General features: G+C 40.8%; 1 protein-coding gene across 8 annotated transcripts in view; it reads right to left on the reverse strand.

Annotated features, from left to right (window-relative positions):
* Positions 1-686: 686 nt before the first annotated feature.
* The window catches only part of LOC122089223 (26S proteasome non-ATPase regulatory subunit 7 homolog A-like), a 37,009-nt gene continuing 22,502 nt past the window's right edge, over positions 687-15,193 (reverse strand). The window contains exons 4-5 of one of the 8 annotated variants that reach the window (XR_006143266.1): positions 4,040-7,474; positions 2,059-2,804 (exon numbers count right to left, since the gene is read on the reverse strand). The gene's annotated coding sequence lies outside the window, so the exon portion shown is untranslated. Of the gene's footprint in view, positions 1,395-2,058; positions 7,475-15,193 lie in introns of those variants that run through there. The other 7 variants (XR_006143265.1, XR_006143263.1, XR_006143268.1 and 4 more) reach the window with 7 other exon arrangements.

The raw sequence follows: 15,193 nt of genomic DNA on the forward strand, positions 1-15,193 counted from the left end.
CAGATTGATCACATAGGATTACAAATTCAAAAATCTCTCATAGTCAGACTTGAGTTCTTCAGTAGTCAAATTATGATTTGGCTTTCTATTATTGGAACCATTTGTTACCCCAGATTCCCTAACCAACCCATTCTAGTCTATTAAGTATCATTGAATAATCAATAAAACCTCCACAGGGGATTGTGTGAGTTGAACTGTGTAATAATATGTTTGTTGGATTAGAGTCGCTGGTTTGGTGAATGTGGGTGGGTGAGAGTAGGAAAATTTGAAGAATTTCAGTTAAAAGGGAAAGGCAGTGAAGGTTCCACGTTTTTCTTAACACTTCTATACATGTACCACTTTTGGAATGATGAATACTAATCATAGCCTTTTATTTGCAATCAAATGTAAGGCCAATTGTTCCCTCAGTTTTTATGGTTGGACCTATAGCTCTTTTGTTAGGTACATAAGATTCTGTTTCAATGCATACAATTGATTACCATGTCAATCCAGTAAAAAGAGAATGAAAAAAAATTGTGTCTACTGTCCAACAGCGGCCTCTGTGCCTAGATAAAAGGGCGTACCTCCAATAAGAGCACAATGGTCATTGCATGCTCCCTGTGTCTGTGGCATAGGATCTGCTCTTGAACCTTAAAATTGTTTCAGTTTCAAAAGTTCAGTGAGATCTCACACAAAAGAAGCCACTATTGTAGTTTTTGTTTTGCAATCAACATTAGCTGCTTCTTATGTCACTGAACATGGGGAGAATTCTAACAAAATAACAGAGGGAGAAAGTTCCCATGTACCAGTGTGAGGGAGTCTCATGTCACATCAATTGCGATTATCATTTACACAGGAGCCATAAGGTCAGAAGAGGAGAGATAGTTCAGTCCATCCAGACCTTCAAAAAACTGAAGGATAAGATCACATATGGTGGGCTAGAGCAAAATTTGTAACAGAGAACCCCCTCCCTATTTATTTAGGGTGTGTCGGCGGCTGTTGCATCAGCTGTCCCTATTTAATACCCGTGGATAAAACTATCGGCCGGCAGCCTTTTGACATTATGTTCTTTATGACCCCCAGATGTGGCAGTCTTCATCAGCCAGAATTGAAACACTGGGGCAACCAACAGCTTCTAGACGTGCGGCCATCAAAAGCGACTAATGTTCCCATACATCTAAAAGCAGTGTGTGTGGCGTTAAGTTTCCATCAAGAACAACTGCCTAACACAGTTGATGAGGTTGTGGTGTGCAAAACCCCCACAATCACCAGGACGTCTTGGGTTCGAGTCTCTTAACTGTTACCTTCCCACTCCCCCCTTCAACAGTGTACCCATCTAAAATTTTAGAAAAAGAAAGAGTTTCCATCAAGGAAAGTTATGCTTTTGCCCACTTTGATTTCCTTTTCAATGCAGCCTGCTAGCATCAAAGTAGAATCAAAGGATTTAAAATTCTTACCACAACAATGCCATTTTTCACAAATTTTTACATTCTCCAATTTCTTTACATTCTGATTACAAAATCAAACCTGTCTGTAGAAACACAACCCTAAAATGTTGCAAAAAATAATGGAAAAATAGAACAAACAATGCACACAGATTTATGGGGGTCAACAAGGTTGCCTACGTCCTCAGTGAGATAAGATCCTGCTTCACTATCAATGGAGAATAGGGTTACAACGCTCGTCCCTCACACCTCTCAGTATTGCTTGCATTACAGAGAAAGAAACCCTCGCTATGAATATATAGTGAAAAAATCCTAATCCGAAAAATTAGAAAACTACTCTCAAATAAAAAATTCGAGCGGGGGGTGCAACCCCCCTACACCCCTGCTATGCAGGGGGGCCTCCTGCTCCCCTTGCAACCCCACGGCCCACTAACTGGCTAGCGGGACCACCATCCTACCTGTCGAGGCTCTGCACCAGTACTCCCTGAATTAAACTATGACGGAATGCAAGACATTGTACGCCAACACCTGTCGTCTGTCCATGTCTTATTCATACATTCATATCTACACAGTTGCTGTTTCTCTAATCTGCTGTTTAAGTTTTGGTTGTGCTCCTTCTCTGTTTCTCGTTATGGTTCCTTATTCTCTTCTGTTTCATCTCCAATCTTAAGATCTCGGATGAGAGTCACTGTCTCTCTCTTGGGTTCTGGCTCCCCATTTCCTTTTGTTTCATCTCCATTCCTAGAATCATAGTCTAGATTCTTTAGTAGGACTAAAAGAATGAAATAAAGTAATCAAGTTTTGAACGAAACAACACAAAAGAACCATGACATGGGGTTCTCGGTAACATACCAAGGAAAATGTTGAGTGGAAATGCTGCTTATCAATAAAATGAAAGGCTGTCCACTGTTCCTTGTTAAGTGTCTTATAATGTTGCTTCGAATCGAATACAAAAAGAAAGAAATCCTGTTAAGAAATGAGTTTGGCAGCTAGATGGAAAGGGTTATTTCCAACGTTGTCTTGCTAGTTCTTCAATGTTCTGAGAACCAATATATCCACAACATAGATCACCATTATTAAACTTCTACTCTCCACTGCAAAACCAAGAATGGACTTTCCTTTCTTGCTTAGCTTCTCCATACAATCTGGCAATGTTTGATCAGCTCTCCCAACTACTTTAAGGTGGGATTTACTTGCTGCAATGTGAAGTGGGGAAGAACCATTTTCATCCAACCTATAGGCACTGCATGGGTATTTCGATATCAACTTCTCTACTATCCAATGGTTCCCATATATTGCTGCATAGTGGAGAGGATTTTTTCGATTTTCACCTGCCCCTATGTGTTTGTATATTCTCGTCTATAAGTGCTTCTACAATTCCTGACACATACAAAGGATAAATGAAAAAAGAGGTCTCAAGTCCCAACACCACTGTATTAAAAGGAAAAAAAAAATTTGCTGCTACCTGGGCTTGTAGCTAAAGAAATGGAATAATTCACTTCCCACAAATACCTTCCTAGATTTTTGTATTTTTCAATATACTCTTCGAGATTCCATTTCTTTGGCTGCGAGCCCGGGGTAGCAGGAAAGTTGTTGCAACTCAAGATTGACCAATCTGTCCGAAATCAGCTGGATTTCTGATTAGATTCCTCCAGATTGCCAGCTTCATACATGAACTTACCACTGGCTGCACACACACGCACACGAAAAGCACAGAACCCTGTTTATACTACCATGAAGGAAGTTTTTCCAGCTTGTGCTGAGGCTGGGTATGCTCAAGCTCGGATCCGAGGTCTGGTTAGCCTGCGCGGGAATTTTACATTCCCATGGTCATCAGATATCTCGTTTGAAAATTCTGTCAAACCCATTGACTGTAGAGTGAATTGGAAGGGGGTTGGAATTAACACAGGCCGTCCATACGTGCAAGCTACTCTCCACCTGAAAAAATTTGGCTGCTAAAGGGTTGCGGCAACCCTATTGACAGCCAAAGAAATAGAATCTTTTACCTTCTCCTTTTGGTTCATAAATATTCCTCTACATTTTTATATTGTAAAAAATACCCTTCTAGATTCCATTTTTTTGGCTCCCAGCAAAGAGCCAAATCTTGTCCTCTCCACTATGCTCATGGGATCCAACGTCCATCAGCATGTGTATTAAACCACAAGTCAACGGTGCATTAATTCCTCACTCTAACTTCCAATACCACCCCATCCCGCTTCCTAAAAAAAAGAAAAATAATAATAATAAAAGGAGAAGAGTTGAGGTTACTAAAATGGTTCCAGTGCACAGCCACATACAAGGCTTTCTCGCCTTTGGGTCCATCATAAGCTGCTAGGTGTTGTAGGATCAGCTTTACCATTTCTAACTCTCCCATTAGAGCAGCCAAGTATAGCAGAGACGACTCATTGGCCTTGGTGGTGGCGGCATCATCTTTGTTATCGCAATATGGCCAACCAGGGTCGGCCTCAGTCAGCAACTGTGCAACTTAAGATTATTGTTTTCAATAGCCTCATGCAAGGGCATATAATTATCCTTGTTTCTCAATCTCAGCTTCTCAGCTGCACCTGCACTATCAATACCAGCAGGTGAATTTGAGATAAGAAAACGAGCTATACCGTGATTTCCAGTCTTTGCCACGACATGCAGCGGAGTGTCGCCCTGGGAGTTGTACTGTGTAAGGAGCGACGGACACTGCCTGCAGAGCTCTTGCACAAACTGCTCTTGTCCATAGTACACAGCAATATGAAGGGCTGCGTTCGATGTGGGCTCCGTTGTTTGCTGATCTAAGTCAGGGATTTCGCGTTGGTTTAGCAGCCCAGTATCACCATTTCTTGCAGCCCAGTAAAATCCACGGTTTATCACAAGCTCTCTCTCACGCAGCAACACACACACACACACACTTACAGACCCAAACAACGTAAAATGTTTGATGAATTGATTGAAAGATACATCGTAGGCTATTTAAAAGGAGCTTCTAAAGAATCATGATCAGTAGTCCCCAAGGAAACCCTTGCATCAAAAGAAAAGCAGGCTTATTGTTGGACTCATGTTCCCTCATAATCTTTAATTGTTCTTGCCTTGCGAGCAGTGAAAGAATAGGAGAGTTGTACTTAGATTTCTCTTTTGGTCAAAGATCTTTGCTTTGAATATTGTTCTAGTGGGTCCAATACTATCATTTTGGGATTATTATATAACTCTATAACTCCCAACAACTCCTCACACGTAGGCAGAATAAGATGACACTACATACGTGGAAATATTCATGAGAGAAAGACATACAAGAGATGACTCTTACTTTACAATATTCTGTGGATCGAAGGGACGCGGGGGCTCCTATACCGCCCTTCCTCCTTATCCTTCTATTTACATCCATCAGATAACCCAGGTATTATTCTGGTTTCTGCCCCCACTTAATGAAGACAATTATTAATCATGGAAGTATAGTTGATGTGTATAGCCTTCTTGCCTATGAACAGAAAATTTTGTTTTGTTCAAGGGAAACTACTAGACCGAATGCCTCAGATCAAATCTTTTATATGGGAAAGAATGAAAGATGCAATGACATAATATTGCCTTGGATTCTGAACTCCTTAATCTCTAGAGATCTAGCAATCAATCTCTTGCATATCAAATGATGTGTTTTAAGCCAGGAAAGAAATAGAAGACCGGCTGGTTTTCATAGGAAAATGTAACTAGTGCGCTATTGGTTAAGATTAATACACTACTCTAATCCTTCCAACATTAAGTGCATACGTCATGAACTTAACCATGGCTTGCGTAAGCGAAACCTAAAAGGTTAAGAATGAAACTTGTTCTACAATCCTCTCTTGCTTTTTTCTTGGGTGGAATGAATTGGTTAAGAATTTGCTTGTCAATCTCTTCCTAATCAAGATATGTAAAGAGCACATGACAATAAAGGAAAAGGTATCTATAGAGATGATGAAAGGACAAAACAGATAAATATGCTCATAAATGACATAACCCTCTCGGACCCCCTCCTCCGTCTATTAAAGGCGGTGACGCAGACCATACTCCGCTCTAGCTTTTTTTTTCCGCCGCTATTTGACTTTCCATTGTTTTGTGCGTGTAGTTCCCCTTTTTGTGCTTGTTGGTTGTTTCCGCCCTTGTGTGTGTCCTCCTATCCTGTAAGAGGGTTTGCCATGACTTGCAGTCCGTACACGATGGTGGCGAAGCTGCTGATGACAACGATGATAATGTATCTCGAGCGCTATTCGCCGCAGCCCTTACGCCCTCTCGGGGTTCCGAATCAGTTATCGCAACAATTATTAGACTTGTTGGGACTTCGGGAGAGAGGAAGAGATCCTCTGATCTGTTTCACCCTAGCTCTTTTTCTGGCTCCTCATTCAAAGGCACTCTGATCCAGGAGATGCTTCTGGGCCAGTTCGTTGTTGTCGGTAAGCAGGGGAGGAGGGATATGGGAGAGGTGCGTCCACTTGTGGACTTGACGAGGAACATAGAGATCGTCGATCTGAGGTCTTTCTTGTCTACCCATTTGAGCTGCTGTCAGAATAACCATGTTTTCTCCGCCCTTTTTGCTTTTCTCGGCATCGCTGATGCGGGAGCGGGATCTGTTGCTATTGTTGCAATCTCAATTCTCATCGTCGAAGTTGTTGTTGGGACCGTGGTTTTTCCATCCGAGGCAGATTTAGGGTCAACACCAACACCTACAATTGGGGCCTTGACTGATCTCGGCCCAAGGCATCGGTGGGCGACACTGGAGTGCTCAGAAATTGGGGAGATGGAGTTTGCATTGGATTCGAAACCAAAGATGGCTTTGTTAGCGATGGTTTCGTCAATGGTGACTTTGTCGGCAGTGGAGTTGGTGGTCATACCCCGACCATTCTGGATCGGAGTATCCAAGCCATAATCATGTGATTTGGTAAGTGGACTTTATAGAATGTGGGGCCTAGACAAGTTGTCACCCATCATTCCATATGGAATTCTGTCTGCCATGCCCAAGCCCTATGCGGTTATGTTCGCCATGCCCCTTGTTCTTTTTTATTCTACCCAATATGTGGGTCCTGTAACTGATTGTCCTGTAAGCTGTGTCTACAGCAATTTGGCTGACTTTGTGTTGGCCATCATGTTCAAGAAGCATAAAGTGTTGGTCAGCTTTGTCAATTATTGGTCTTGTGTTGGGTCATATGCATACCGTGATGCTTTGTGTCTGGAATGCGCCACACTATTGGCCACTTTGGATAGACCTATCCACTTGATGAAGGATATTGTATCCGATTGGTGCTATTTTTACGGCAAGTTTGTTAGGGAATCTTTTGGTTTCGACCATTCCCTACCCTAAAAGGTTGCCTTTGGCATGTCAAGCAGCTTGGTCACATTCCATTCTTAGGCTTTCGGTATTTTATACCTAAGCCTTGTGTTTTTCATACCTCTGTCTGCCTTGTATTTCTTAGCTTTAATTGAATGAAATTCTGTTTATAAAAAAAAAAAAAAAAAAAAATCCTTTCTAAAGAGACTTATCAGTGAAATTAGATTTCGGGGAAATTGCAAAAACTACCCTACCTCAAACTTAGCCTATATTCACAAAAACTACCCTACCTCAAACTTTTTTTCTGATACTCCCCTGCTTTTGGATTTTTACATCTTCTTCTCCCTTGCTTTTTTTAAATGCCTAGATTACCCCTCTTTTTCATCTGTAACCTATTAATCACTTTTTAAAAGGTGTGAAAACGATACCATGAAGGTGTGTAAACTGTACCATGACCAAAATTGGAACTTGGTGACAGAATATATAGAATCACAATTCCTAAACCATAATAAAGATCTTGCCAATACACCATAAATCGTTTCAACACAAAAAGGGTAAATGACATGCCATTCACCGTCGATGATATGTTTCCATCGAAACTTTAAGCAGCTATTGATGCCGTCCTTGTACGAATGAACAACCTTCTTCCTTCTTCAATGGAGACAGATTTCTCCCCTTACTATTCTCTCAATGCACTTCTCTAATGGTGAGAATAGTACGTAACCATATAAGGGGGGCCTAGTCTCCTTTAATAACATATTACCTAAATCCCATCAAGGTAGGCCAATTAATTAGAGAACAAATGATCCCTATTCACAACCAAACTAATATGGTGGGAATCCTTAATAGAATCCAAGATATTATACAATCAAATCAAATATTGGATTTCCATAATGGAACCCAATTAATGGGTCCATTGGAATAAATAAGGAAAAATAGAAAATAAAATCCTACAATCTCCCACTACGACCATATGACCAATTCACAACAATCCTAGTTTTAGTTATGAAAAACAAGTTAAAAATTTTGTTTGTTAAAACAACAATTTTAGGATTCCAACAGTTTTAGATAACAACTTAATGTGGCCACTTCAACAAAACACCACATCTGTTGATTGCATTCAATAATACCTTGAATAAATGAAACTCTTGATAAGAACTATGGCAGTTATGCGTCATTTATCAATCGACACACTCCCTTCCACATTCACAGTATCTACAATCCTACCCAAATATATTCTTAAGCAGGGAAACAAATAATAAACAGTCCAAACAACAATATCTCATTTATATCAAATAAATGTATACACAATAATAAAGTAAGAAACATTCAGAAACCACACGAAATGTGATCGCTATAAAGGAGTGTCATATACGAAAAAAAATGACCATAACACATTAATCCTTAATCAGACTCATGTCTATAATAAGATCCATATAGAACTTTAGTGCATTTATACCATAGTCATAATCATCATATTGGTTATGATATGTACAATCATAGTTGTGTCGCCTTGTCATCCAGGCCTTTTTTTGGTAGAAAGCGAGGGACGCCATTGTGAATGTGAGGAAAGCGGTCGCCTTAGGTGTTAAGGCATCACCTTAGGCACTTGTCTGTATATTCTGATTGTAATTGTTTAATTTGATGAAGTGCAGGTTTTAAAATGAGGTGAGATGCATGGAATCATTTTACTCCTTAAGTGAACAAAAAAAACAAAAGGGGGGGAATACAACGTGAAAGGCTGAAATAACTCCTCTGTTTCTCTCTCTCAATTAAGTGCTCCAACCTAAACCTAGAGAAGAACTTGGCACTGGATTTGGTCGATTGAGATTAGGAAGTTAGACTTGGCACTGGTTTCGACTTTCAGGTATGTTCTTCTTCTTCTTCTGGCAACACTGCTTTCATGCCATATATCCATTTTAAGAGAATTTTCATCTATAATGGCATGTGAAAAATATGTCATTCTTGATTTCAATATCGAATTTTGATTCTTTGAGATACCCCATACAACCATTTAGAATAACAGACCTCTTAACCTTCAAATGTCTTAACATAAATTTTAAGTTGAAGAACATTCACATTATTCTCTGTGATAACTACATCATAAAGTGGTACATCATTCATAGTTTGTTTGTTCCACAGGATTATTTTCAATGGTCACATGTGGGATTATTCTCTGTGATACTATCATGATGCACACATTACATGGTTTCTCACTCCCACTAATGTTACCATCCTCTAATAATCTAGTAGTTTATATTTACACAATTCTGGTACTACTTGTGGCTTCAAAAAAAATGTAGTCATTTGACCACTAACAATTACCCATAAAAAAAATAATAATTTATGGTTTTAAGATCCAATTTTCTTTTATGGAATTCATATAATAAAGCATTTACCTTTCATGCTACGTACCAATTTCATAAGATTATGGTTGCATCTTTCTGCAATGCCAAGGGTACCAAGAACTATATATTGGGGAGTTATACCCTTTACCTTAATAAATCGGACAAATTCAATAATCCTCATGACGATTATTGTATTTGACATAGATCGCTTATCTTTACTGCAATCTCAACAATAGTAAAATAAGTGAAGTCAAGAATTGGCAATATTCTTTCCTTTCCCTCACTAATCTCTCCATTCTAGGTCTAAATTTATGACTAAAGCATTCATGTCATGAAGGCAAGGAATCAACATTATCAAATTCATGTTTTGATCCAACACTTACATTCAAAGTAAGAAGAAAATTCCTAAAAAACTAATCCAAGATAATTTTATAAAGATCATCTAAATATCTAGTATAAACTTGATTATTATCTTTATAAACACTAACTTTATTCAAAGTAAAGTTGCATCTTTCAGAATCAAGTCTAGATATAGAAAATAAGTTTGAAACATAGAGAGTATTCATAAGGTGTACCTGGAATCCATTATCGTCATGCGAGAGGGAGAGAAAATCAGGGGTTAAAATATTTATTAATGGAAGAGAAAACCAAGAGAAGTCATGCTAGGTTGTGCGAGAGAGATCGAGAGAAAAGGGGTCAAGGGTAGAAAGAAAATCAGGGGCTGGGATAGTTATTAGGGGGACAGAAAATCAAGACAATTTTTTTCTAATTCATGGAGAGATAGAGGGAGAGAGAAAATCGAGCGTTGGTATAGTTATTAATGTGAGAAAAAATCGAGAGAAGTCATGCTAAGTAGTGCGAGAGAGATCGAGAGGAGAGAGATTCGAAAAAGGGGTTGGGGATAGAGGAGGGAAAATCACGGGGTGGGATTGTTATTAGTGGGTGAAAATTGAGAGAATTTTTGCTCGGTCGGGCAAGAGAGATCGAGGGAGAGCGAAAATCGGGTGCTAGGATAGTTATTAGTGGGAGAGAAAATTGGGAGAAGTCATGCTAGGTTGTGCAAGAGATCGAGAGAAGAGAGGGATTCGAGAAAGGGGTCGAGGTAGAGGAGAGAAAAAATAGAGGTTGGGATAGTTATTAGTGGGAGAATAAAACGGGAGAATATTTGCTAGGTCATGCGAGATCGAGGAAAAGAAAATTGTGTCCTGGGAGAATTATTAGTGGGGAACAAAATCGGGAAAAGTCATGTTAGGCCATTCGAGAGAAATCGAAAGAAGAGAGATTAAAAAATGTGGTTGGGGACAGAGGAGAGAAATTGGGGGCTGGGATAGTCATTAGTGGGAGAGAAAATCAAAAAACATTTTGCTAGCTCGTGTGAGAGATCGAAGGAGAAAGAAAATCGAGTGCGGACATAGTTGTTTAGTTGGAGAGAAAATTGGGAGAATGTTTGCTTGGTCATGGGAGGGAGAGAAAATGGGGGGTTGGGATAAAGAAAATTGAGAAGTCATGCTACATCGTGTGATCATCCATGACCTGGTGGCTAGGAGATCGAAACTGCCTCCCGACATTCTCGGGGTAAGGCAACGTATTTTTCACCGGACCTTGCACATATGGGAGCCTCATGCTCCGAGTGCACACTTTCTATTTCATCCATAGTTAAAATAGTTATTAGTGGGAGAAAAAATCGATTGAAGTCATATTCAGTCATGCGAGAGAGATCGAGAGGAGAGATACAAAAAAGGGGTTGGGGTAGAGAAGGAGAGAAAATTGGGGCTAGGATAGTTATTAGTGGGAGAGAAAATAGAGAATTTTTGCCAAGTCATGCGAGAGAGATCGAGGGAGAGAAAATCGGGTGTTGGGATAGTTATCAGTGGGAGAGAAAATCGTGGGAATCTTTTCTAGGTAAGTACAAAAGGGAGAGAAAACCGTGTTGAGATATTTTTTAGAGAAATCATGTTGAGACATTTTTTGGAGGGAGAGAAAATTGAGAGAATTCATGCTATGTCATACGAGAGTGATCAGGAGAAGAGATATATTTGAGAAAGGGGTCGGGGTAGAGAAGAGAGAAAATCAGGTGCAAGGATAGTAAGTAGTGGGAGAGATAATCGGGGGTTGGACACTTATTAGTGAGAGAATCGAGAGAAGTAATGCTAGGCCGTGCGAGAGATTGAGAGAAGAGAGATTCGATAGGGGGTTGGGGGACGAGGAGAGGAAATCAAGGGCTGTAATAGATATTAATAAGAGAGAAAATAACCACAAAGGCATCCCTATTGACCCAATGTGTATCATTTTAGGAGAAGAAGCTTCTGATCCCATCAAGGGAAAAATCCTTCCGCCCAGTTGCCATGGCTGCGAGCTAAGCTGCTAGGAGATGGCTGCCCCTCTAGCCGGGAGCATCCCCTTGCCGGATAATCCTTCCACCCCCCTGTTGCATCCTCTTCCTCCCCCTTCGGCCACCTTCGCCCCCCCTCCCAATTCAAGCAATCGGTTTCTGGCCCTTCCAAGTGCCTACCTCTCCACTCTGTCCCCCCCGTTCCCAGAGGAGATTCCCGAATTACAGTCTGTCCTAAGGGTCTCCTTGACTCTGAGGCATCTTGTTGGAACAACTCTCTTGGAACATTTCTTGGGTAAGTAACCACCTTTCCATATTGTGAAGCTCTCCTTGTTAAAACAATGTAGACCTGTCGGCGCTGTGGACTTTTTCCTTTTGTACCATGGCTTCTTTCTATTTCGGTTTTCCAAGGAGCAAGATCGTTTGAGATGCCTCGAGGAAGCGCCATGGCTTGTGGGACGCACTCCCATTTTCCTCAGGCCTTTTCCTCAGGCCTTGACACAGGCAGCTACTACTCAACCGTGCAGAACTCACCACCATCCCAATCTGGATTTCCCTCCCTGGCATCCCCCTCAACTTCTAGTGTGTTGATGGATTGAGTGTTGTCGGATCGGTTTCGGGCACCCCCCTTTACACTGATGATCAAACAAATAAGAAGGGCAGGCTTGCTGATGGAGAACCCTTAGGGAAGAGAAGGAAAATCAGAGTAGAGAGGGGGAAAAAAAGGAGAATCACACTCAACACATTCATTCAATAGTCAAAATCACTCTCTAAATCTTCAATCGATTACAACCAATATATAGGAAAATAGGAACATGAAATTAGAAACTTATCTGAAATGGAAACTAGCCTAAACTAGGAAACAACTATAAAAAGGAAACCAAAGCAAGAAAGTAAATCCTACTCCTACGTTCAAGTTTGGAAAATAAAAGCATGAAATAAAATACCAAGTAAACTACTAATTTTCTTTCCAACCCTTGTTGGACCAAAACCCTGGGATGGACCGGTTCTTCTTGTCTCTTGGCTTCCAAAGCCGGTCCAACCAAGAAAGGGCAGCCGTATCTGCATCAACTCTCCTCCTCTGAAAAGAACTCGACTCTGTCGAGTTAGGGAAAGGACCGAGGAGACCGTCGGAAGGAATACGCTGAATGAGGAATGATCCCACCATCTTCTTGAGCTCAATTTCAGGGAGATCTTTGGCAGGATGAAACTTCATAGTCTTGTTGGCATGCTTGAAGGCATAGGTATTGGCATAGCCACAATGCTGTACTTTCTTATCAAACAACCAAGGTCGACCAAGAAGGATATGGCACACCTTCAGAGGGAGAACATCACATTGGACTGTATTTTTAAATCCACCAATAGAATATGTGACTAAACACTTATCTGTGATTTTGAGATTAGTGTTGTTCACCCACGCAACCTTGTAAGGATTAGGATGTGGTTCTGTATTCAATCCCAGCTTACGAACAGCGTCTTCAGAGACAACATTAGTGCAACTGCCTCCATCAATGACCAAGGTTAGCAACTGATCATTGCACTTCACACGAGTCTGAAAAATACTACTGTAGCGCCAATCTTTATTTTCAGTGGCCTTCTGAGTGGTCAACACATGACAAATGACATAAAAAGGATGTTGATCCTCGTCACTGAGAATGTCATTGACTTCACCTGTTGCACGCTCTTCTCTTAAATCAACTGTGTCAGAACCAAGTTGCTCTTCGGGAATATATGGTATAGGAGAATCCTTATCAATAAAAGCAACCAAACGGCTGGGACATTGAGCACTGATATGTCCAAATCCATGGCATGAGTAGCACCGAACTGTAAATTTTGAAGAATCAGAAGGTTTATCTGAACCACGCCGAGGGGGTGAGTATGGGCGAGTAGGCCGTGAAGATGACATTTCAGAGACATGTCGAGGTGGAGAATACGGCCGACTAGGTCGTGAAGAGGCCATAGATGTAGCACTAGCCTGTGGTTTGCTAGATGACCTCTCTTGGGTAGGACACTGTTTCCAAACGGAACTAGTACCTCGAGAAAAAGTATCTGCAAAATTTCTCCGGTTGTATAGGCGTTTCAGACTTTCCTCAACCTGATATGCTACTTGTACGGCGTCTTCCATGGTAGGTAGTCGACTAGATGCAAGGGCAGCACTAAGTTGAGGGTGCAAGCCATTGCGAAATTGGGCCACTAAGACTTCTTCATCCCACTCAAAGTCAGAACGAGTGGCCAAATAATAAAATCTAGCAACATACTCTTCAACTGTCAAATTCTCTTGTTTTAACTGTGCAAACCTAAGATGCATGCGTTGCTTGTAATCAGAAGGCAAGAAACGCCGATTCATGATTTCATACATTTCAGCCCAAGTAGTGACCAAACCAATGCCTCAGGTTCAGTTCTGTTGTTGTTGCTTGATCCACCAGACTCGAGCCGTGCCTTTCAGTTTGGCCTCTACAAATAGGATCTTTCGAGCCTCAGTCAACCCGTACCATCTGAAGAATGTATCTAAGCTGTGAATCCAGTCAAGGTACAATTCTGGATTATTGTCTCCATAAAAATCAAGGACATCCAATTTTGCTGCTCTCTTTGCTCCATCATCATGTCTACCAGTCCAATTTCGAAAGCATAAAAAGCGAAAAATAGACCCCTTCTCTCCTATGCGGGGATTTCTAGGGTTTCAGTTCCGGGAGTGTTTCTGGGTTATTTGAGTAGGTAGGTGATGAATTTTAGGGTTTTTGTGATATGTAGGGGACTTTTCCAGGTTTCTAGTGAGATTGTCCGTGTACGTGACATATATGCTAGAAAGCATGATTTTTTGAGGATGATCGCACGAGATCTATTGGTCCAATTTTTACGTGTCATATATTGTCGGAATCATGTTTCCAAGCACTATAAAAATTAGACCTTCCTCTCTCCCACATAGGGATTTTTAGGTGGTGGTGGTGGTAGTGTTACTGGCGGATCCTGTGGAGTGGTGTTGGAAGAATCCCCAGATTGAATGGGACTCTTTCCTTTATCTGCTGCCACCAAACGATCAATAGAAACTTGTATGGATTCCACCATTGTTTTTAGGGACGTGACCATGTCAGTGAGAGCATCAAATTTTGTATCGGTTTCTCCTTTATAAGAATTCAGCTGCTGAACAACTTCACTATTGGCTACCATGGTGATGATTAACAAAATAGCACTCAAGAATATATGGTAGAATAGTAAATAATTTTTTTTTTTTTTGGAAGGGCAGAATTGCAATTACTTGAGATTCAAGTAAACCACAAAGGATATCAAGTGTGGGCAGGGAGCTAAATGTAAATAAGAAAAAAATGAGGGATAGAAGGAATTAATAGATAAAAAAGGGGTAATTCTGGAAAATCAAAAGAATTAAGGGAAGAAAAAAAACAAAAAGAAATCGTGGGGAAGAAAAGGGTTACCGCTGGCCGACTGAAGGGGTAGTGAGGAGTTTAAGCCAGCGAGGAAGGAGAAAGAGAGATCCAGTGCTCTTTTCTTGGCTATGGCAAGTAGAGGCGGAAACCTAGGGATCTTCGACTCCAACAATGGATCGTGACTTACATGGGGGTTGTGATTAGCGGTGGTGACTTCAATCAGCTACGGGGACTTCGCAATGACGAAAGTTGACATGCAGCGGGAGGCGAGAAACTGGGAACCAGGTATGTCTGCTTTCTTTCTTCTTTCTTTCTTTTTTTTTCTTGGTTTGATCTTGCTTCTCGCTGCCTCTTCTCTTCTTCGTCCTTCGCTTCCTTCTGGTTCTGTTTTCTCTCTCTGCTCTTTTTTTTTTTTTTTT

The sequence above is a fragment of the Macadamia integrifolia genome, chromosome 9 (assembly GCF_013358625.1).
Source record: "Macadamia integrifolia cultivar HAES 741 chromosome 9, SCU_Mint_v3, whole genome shotgun sequence".
NCBI lineage: Eukaryota > Viridiplantae > Streptophyta > Magnoliopsida > Proteales > Proteaceae > Macadamia > Macadamia integrifolia.